This window comes from Agelaius phoeniceus, chromosome 7 (genome assembly GCF_051311805.1).
Source record: "Agelaius phoeniceus isolate bAgePho1 chromosome 7, bAgePho1.hap1, whole genome shotgun sequence".
Taxonomy (NCBI): domain Eukaryota; kingdom Metazoa; phylum Chordata; class Aves; order Passeriformes; family Icteridae; genus Agelaius; species Agelaius phoeniceus.
Window position 1 is genome coordinate 41,943,227 of NC_135271.1, and position 7,756 is coordinate 41,950,982.

Here is a 7,756-nt window from a genome sequence, read left to right on the forward strand (position 1 = left end):
GGGTTGTCTTATCAGCCCCAGCCGTGGGGAGGCGGCTGCAGTGTGTGTTCGAAGCCCGGGCAGAGGACGTGCAGCCCCCTGAACCCAGCCTGAAGTGCAGTCGGGAGGGTTTTCCTAATCTTTGCCAACTGCCATCCCCTCTGTGTCCTCCTTGCACATGGGATGTGTCTTCCTGGGATGAAATGAGCCCCATTTTTTTCCTCTCTCCCAGGCAGGCTGTGATTTTAACTATCTCAGCCCATTCTCACTGCTGTCCTGTGCAGATGTCCTCTCTCTCCAGTCTCTGTGCTGCCTGCAAACGGGCCCAGTTTGCAAGGGCACTCGCCACCTCTCACATCCATGGGGTGAAAGATACAGAAACTTGCAGATATGGGGAGGCTTCAGCAAAGATGTGGGATTGCTGGAGAAAGTTCCTGTTGATGACTCCCAGTGGCTGGATGCTGGATAAGACAGAGCTCCAGAGGCTTGGGATGCTCAAGCAGCAAACTTTGAGATTCTGTGAGTTCCCTGGGTACTGGACAATACTGGAGAGGTGTGAAAACCTATTGGCATAGTTAGGAGAAGGAGGATCATTGGGATAGCTGTACTTCATCACCCCTCTGCAAAGGTAATCTGTGACAAAATGCATCTGGGAGAATGAGATTACTCCTTAGCCCCTTCCTGCCTATAGTGGCCCCTGCCTCCTCATGCCTATCATGGTGATAATTTATATGCCACGATCAGCTCTTTGTGGAGAGTGAAGGACAGAAATCATTGAACTCTCCTGCACTTGCTATATCTTGTTACCTGCTCTTCCACATTATGTAAAGGGCAAATTTTGCCTTTAAATTTACTTACAGAATCCATAGTCATTGCCTTGTTTGCCTTGCTCATTGCAATTCATCTTACAGATTCCTCTTTGCTCTCAGGTCTCTGCACTGTGTGGGTCTCTCCCTGTTCCTGTTTCCCTGCATGGGGCAAGGCTGCTGCCAGGGCAGTATGATCAGTTCCCTGAGTAATGGGAAGCCTCTGGAAGTGCTGAAATCTGCTTCTCGTTTTTTAGATTGCACTTCCTTTTTTGGAAATTAGCAAACTTTTCACCGAAACACCTTCTGCTTTCCCACCTTTATGTCACAGATAACAATGAATACCAGTTTTATACCTGTTTTCCTCTTCTCAAGCCTCTGGCTAGTCCTGTCCACCTTTTGCTGGACAGTTTGAGTCCTGCAGCCCCATTTTTTCTGCAGCCATCTCAGTAGGCAGCTAGGGCCTCCCCAGCTCCCAGACCCTGACTGCCTTTATTGGTTACTCAAAAGATTCCCTTGGGATTCATGTTTCCGATGAGAGATCTGATGTGGGCTTGCAAGTGGGCTTAATTTCTCTTCTACCCAGAGAGACCCAATGTGTCAGGATTGTGCTGAACCTGGCCAATGTTTCTGGGTGTATTTCTGGGGTTCTTTTCCCCTTTTTCCTTGCTGGTCCTGAGCAAGGACTTTTCTCTGTCATCTGGACTGTTCTTCTGCCAGCAATCCTCTTTCCTGGCCCATCCCTCTCTGGTCAGAGCTGCAGCTCTCTGGCAGCACCATCTGTGTCCCTGTGCCCAGCTGGCTGTGTCCTGCTGTCCCCTTAGCCCTGATACCACCTGCACCTGCCCTCCCTGTCCTTCCCCTCCATGGGGACAGGGAGTTGCCTTGGATCTGCTCAGGGCTGGGGCTGCCAGTCTCCCCCAGTGCTCGTGTGCTGGCACAGCATGGCACCGGTGAGCAGATGAACCTCAACAGCTCCTGGCTGCCTAGCCAGGGATCCATGGGGAGTCCCCACCTCCCACACTGTTTTGGGGGGCTGGAGCCATCCAAGGTGACAGTGTGGAGGGGTGCACCAGGCCAGCTCAGTTCCTGCCCACACCCAATCAATAAAGGGGTGACCCAAGGCTTTACTGCAATAGGACACAAAGGCAGTGGTCCTTGAGCCTCCCTCCTGTGCCCCTTGTCCCCTGCCAGCTCCCTTGGGTCCATCATGTGCCAGCCCAAGGGCTGCTGTGCACCCAGAGGCCACGGGGATGCAGAAGTGCTGGGGAGCAGTGGCTGCACCTGGGCAGGTGCTGTGACAAAAGCAGAGTTTGGGGACACCGCCTCACCTGCCACTCTCAATGTCATACCCAGGGAATGGCTCAGCTTCCCCCTGAAATTCAGGGGCAAAAATGGCAAACTTACCACTGGAAAACCAGACCTATTTGGTGGGGCAGTCAGTACAGGTAGCTCCTCCTCTGGCTGTCCCAAAGCTGTGGTTTGGCTGGATTCTGCTGTCTTGGTACCGTTTGGGTTGGGAAATTGGGTTATCAGCACAACAGGGTTCTGTCTGCTCTGGACTGGCACATGGCCCGGGGTGCTGAAAATGCCAAGCTCAGAAAGGAGCTGAGAGGCTGGAACATGTGCAGTGTACATGTACAACAGAGGTGCAGTGTGGAGATAACATGGTTAATTATTGCCAGAGAGTTAGTTTGGCATGGTTGTGAAACAGAGAGCTCGTGTAGGGGAATGAGCTGGGGACTGCAAAGGTGGGACGTGGGCAGCTGTGATGGCTCTGTGAAGTCAGAGATGGGGCCACAGTGTCTGTTGGGTGAAGGAGTGGTAGCTCATGCTGTCACTCCCCCTCTCTGGGGTTACCCAGAAGGACTGGGAGTGATGCTGACACCTGACAGCTCTGGCTGAATCCTCGTGGAAGTGCCGGGAGGGAGCAGGCAGAGGGAAGCAGCCTGGGGGCAGTTTTCAGGCATGACAAAGCACTGCTGTGTCCCTCCCAGAGCAGGGAGGGATGGACTGTCCCCCACAGCCCTTCTCCCAGCTGAGATCTGTGTGGGGGCCATGGTGGCTGTGTGGTGCTGAGTCTGGTGTGCAGCACACCAGTAACACCATCAGTTGCATGTCCCCTGCTGGAGATCCAGAAATGCCAGTGAAATACCTGTTTCTTTGGACAGGGCTTTTGAGGTGAGCCGTGGAATGTGAGTGACTGCACAGCCGTGCCACACACTTCAGCCCCAGCATCCTCCCTGCCACGATGCTCAGCGGGATGTCTGGGCTGGAAGTGCCCATACAGGGCTGGTGCACACCTGGGCTACGCTGGATGCAGCTCCTGGATGGCCCCACTATCCCCCTCCCTCCTGGGGTCTGGCAGCGCCCCTGGGGGAGAACAGTTAACGTGGTGCTACCAGAAAACAGCCTCCTGCTACTAATCAGCTCCCGGCAGGTTGTCGCCTTCTCAACTGCCTGGCTTTTCGGGGAAAAGTGTCATTTATCGGCTCTTCACGGAGGAAACCTGTTAGAGATGCTTCCCGCTGGGGCCCGTCTCCGCCTGTCGTGCAGGCGCCACCTAGTAGGAAAAGGAGAAAACGGACCAGAAATCGAGGAAGGTGCATGTAGAAATTCAGTTTCTCTCTGCGAAAACTGGTTAATACAACAGAAAGCTGCTCTGGGGCTCGGCTCTAGGGCTGAGCCCGTGGTTTGGGTATTTGCAGCAGAATTCACTGCCAGGAAATGATGAAGTGTGGAGATGCCCCAAACTGGAGCACAGCTTGTCCAGCATGGATCTGGATTTATTTGATCTAAAAATAGACTTTGACATATAGAATAATTTCCAGGCAGCCCCTTGATAACACTGTTGGGGCTGCATTTGATTAATTAGCTGTATGGGTTAATTGCATTATGCTACCTTCTGCTCTGGTGGGTGACAGATGCTGCTGTTTTGAGCACTGAGGTCATCCCATCAGCTGGAGGCTTTACTTACAGCTGGAAACCTCTCTCTGCCATCCCTGCATGTACAGTTCACATTCATGGAGGCGTTCATGGTTTTACCACAAATCCCATACTGCTGCTGTCATCTTCTAAGAGTCACATGGATTTTCAGTGTGATTTCCCAGCCCTAGAAAACCTCCCAAAATCAACCTTTCCCAGGGTGGAGTAAATGGGGGAAAACCTCCCAAAATCAACCCTTCCCAGGGTGGAATAAAAGAAACATAAACCAATAATTTCCTTTGAACAGAGAAAAAAAAAATCATGATTTTGTACCAATCTTGCGATTTTTGCGCAGCTTGACTCCCCCTTTCCCATGTGGGGAGGTGATAAATGCTGGTGTCTGTTATCTGCTGAATTCCTGCAGGCAGGCAGTGTGTCCCCTGCCATGGATACACAGCTGCACACCCCTGTGCAGCAGCTCTCTCCTGATATGTGCATGCTGTGGTGAGTCCTGCTCGAGGGATGTCACCCTCTGGTCTTTCCCCTGCATCCCCCAAAATATCAAGAACCAGAGGCCAGGGATGCTGCAGTGTCACCCAGGTCCTGGGGGTTCACCCTGCGAGGGACTGCACAAGCATCCTTGCCCTTTGCCTAGAGCACAACCTTAATTCATCTCCACTTTCACAGATAAAAGCCTGGATTAATTAAAGAAGAGAATGGAAAGCACTTTGATTTCCAGAACACCGGAAACTCCTAATTATCACGGCTCCCAAAAGCACTGCTATAATTAAGGGGCTCTCGCTGGTGCCACTGCAGACCCAGTTTTTGCAGGGATTTACAAGTGGCACCTACATTTTTTTGCTTTTGGTGAAGTACAGCAACTGAAGGCATGAATTCTGGCTCCAGGTGCATCCCTTAAATCAGCCAGAACACCACTGAAACAGCATCTAATTCCCTCATGGATTTCTTATTAGAAAACCAGAGTCCCCAAAGGCAGTGTGTTACAGACAGCGTCTGCTCTCCAATTATAGTCTGATTATACAAAATAATAAAACTGGGGGCCTTTTTTTCTTTGCCTGCTGTCTTTCTGTCTTCAAAATACACTTGGGGGTTGTTTCTGGCTTTTTTACCATAACCAGCATTTATTAGTATTTTATTAGTATTTAAAAAAGGCAGTGGAAACTGAATTTCTCACCTGATCTCTGGTCCTCTGGTTCCTGTAACCTTTCCAGAAGCACTGAAAGCATCATGATGACACTGATGGTGAAACAGCCAGACTTTGCTATAGCATGAAAGCAGCAAAACACCCTTAAAGCAATAACTGAGTAAATCCCACAGGAGCATTTCCCCTGCAAATGCCAGGTCTCGTGCTGCTGGGCAGGACAGGAACACCTTTTGCCCTCTTGTGTCAGAGAACTGGCCAGGTAAAGATGTAGCTGATAATACACATCATCTCCATGTGCAGAGGTTTATTCTTGGGCTGCTGCTGCTTTCCTGTCTTTATCCTGAAATGGGATAGGTTTGGATTAGATATTAGGCAGAAATTCTTTTCTGTGAGGGTGTTGAGATACTGGAACAGATTGCCTGGAGAAGTAAGTGCTCCATCACTGGAAGTGTTCAAGGCAGGCTGGATGGGGCTCTGAGCCAGCTGGTCGAGTGGAAAGTGCCCCTGCCCATGGCAGGGGGGGTGGAACAATATGATTTTTAAAGTCCCATCCAACCCAAACCATTCTGTGATTTTATATTCTATCACCTCTTCACTAAGTGTTGTCTGAAGTCCGCTCACTGCCAACAGTTTTCTTGATGAGTGTCAGCTTCACCACCAGGGTGGTTCTTCTGCTCCCTGGGTGCTTCACAGATGTGCAGGAAACTGTCCTAAAAATTCTCCTTCCTTTTGTCAGCTGCTTTCCCTGTCTGTTGAATGGCCCTGGTTTTACCCAGGTCTCTCCATCCTGTCCAGGAGGTGCTGTCTGACTGCAGAAGCCTCACGGGACTGCAGAGCTGGTGCATGGCTTGCAGGAGGGATGGGTTTGGGTCCAGTATTGAGGCAGTGAGCTGTGCTGTGTGTCTGGGGTGCTGAGCTGCAATGCACTGAATATCAGACACGAAACCAGCAGTTCTGAGCTCTCCCAGGTGCTTGTAACCTGTGTTTAACACCATGCTTTCCATGGAACACTTCCTCTTCTCCCTTTGGAAGGGGTAAATGCATAAAGGCTCTGTTTGAAGGGATACTTAAAAAGCAGAGGGATGCTCCTGGACCTCTAAGCACAAGGTTTTCCACCTCCACCTGCTGATGGAGGAGCCTGTCCCAGGCTTACTGCCCTGTGACTCTGGGTTTCCTCCCTGACCATGGGAAGCACGAGCATCCTGACATCAAGCAGAGGCAGGTGACCTGTAAAAAACATGTTTTCCCTCCCAGCAGTGTTGTTTTAGTAGCCATCACTTGTGTATGGGCAATGCAAATGTGATCAGATCAAACCATGGCTCTGCTCTGATCCCATTGCTGGAAATTGGTTTTGTTAAGCAAAATGTTACCAGCTCGGGAAAAAGAAAAAAAAAAGGAAAGTAAAAGGAACAAATGCAAAATTTGAAAATTTGCTTGTATTAGAGATGCAGGGAAGCACTGGAAGTTAGGGAGATCACAGACAATTGAATTTAATTGAAAAGAAATGATTAACTAGAATGAGACTTGAATATGAAGATCTAATTTGAATTAAAGAAACAAGCTGATTGCCTGAAGAAAAAAGTTGGAGGATTAAAATTATTTTGTATAATATGGGTTCCAGTATAATGGGTTTCAGCACTGCTTATATAGGATAGCTCATAAATAAAATCCCCAACTCCACCCTCAAAGTGGTTTTACCATCAAAATTACAGGGTTTTTTTGAGATGGTCCCAGGGAAATGGGGCTCTTACTTGATCTCATGGGCTTCGGGGAAATTTGAGTTATGGATGGTAAATGGGAAAGCTTGATCCAAGACTTAGAGCTTCCCAGCATCATCTCAGATCTGGTAGCAAGGCTTACAGCTCCCACCTTACAGGGAGGGGAACAAAACACAAACCCTGGGAGCAAACTAGAGGCCAGTGACAGGTGGACCCTTTCCTCAGGAAGGGTGGTGGAAGGAACATTTCCAGGACTGTCAAAGCCTGGTGCAAGTGGCTCTGAGCAGAAGCCCCAGGGGCAGGCAGTGCTGGCAGCTCATGCTCGCTGCTCATGTCCAGGCTCTGCTCCCACACCAACTCCTGGAAGCAAAATCAGCAAGAAAATAGTTTTAGGGAAAATGAATAGTCTGTATTCACAGCACAAACAGGAAAATTATATACCAGCAAGTAGCACAAATGGGAAAAATAAGAGCTTAATTTACAGTAATTTTGTAGAGTTATAAGCATCTTTATTCCAAGGGAGTTCTTCTCAAAGCAGCAAAATGGGTTAGTGCATCCCCCTGCAGCTTTTTTAATTTCCACTTGGCTGCTGCACCCTCTGCCACAGCATTTCCAGCCACGAGCATCCTCCTCCTCACTGAACAGTGCCACGGGCCACAGTGCCACCGCTATGGCCGTGTGCCCCTGCTCCCCACAGGCAGGCAGGATCTGTCCTCTCTGGGATGGGGTATCTGGCAGCCCATGGGAGGCCCCCAGCTCTGTGCTGGGAGCAGCTGGGCGTGCTGGGCGCTGTGGATGTGCCAGCAAAGGTCACTTCCACGTCACCCTGTGGCATGGCTGGCCAGGACAGAGCTGCAGGCATACTGGCTGGCACAGAGCCTGGCCAGGGGGCTATCAGAGCCCTCATCCTGGGGGTGGGCATGGGGATGGGGGACAGGGAGGGGATTCAGGAGGATGGAGAATTTGTTGGACTCTTTCCAGATGATAATTTTGACATTTTGTTGTCTCTTGAGGATATTGAAGTAGGAATAAATGCAGCGTCAGTGCTCATTTGTACTGACTGTCACTGCCAGACTGGGGGCTGACCTGAGCGTGCTTTTAATGCATATTTAATGGTACACTGGTCTCTTGGCCCCATCTTTGGCTGCTGCACACCTGCACTT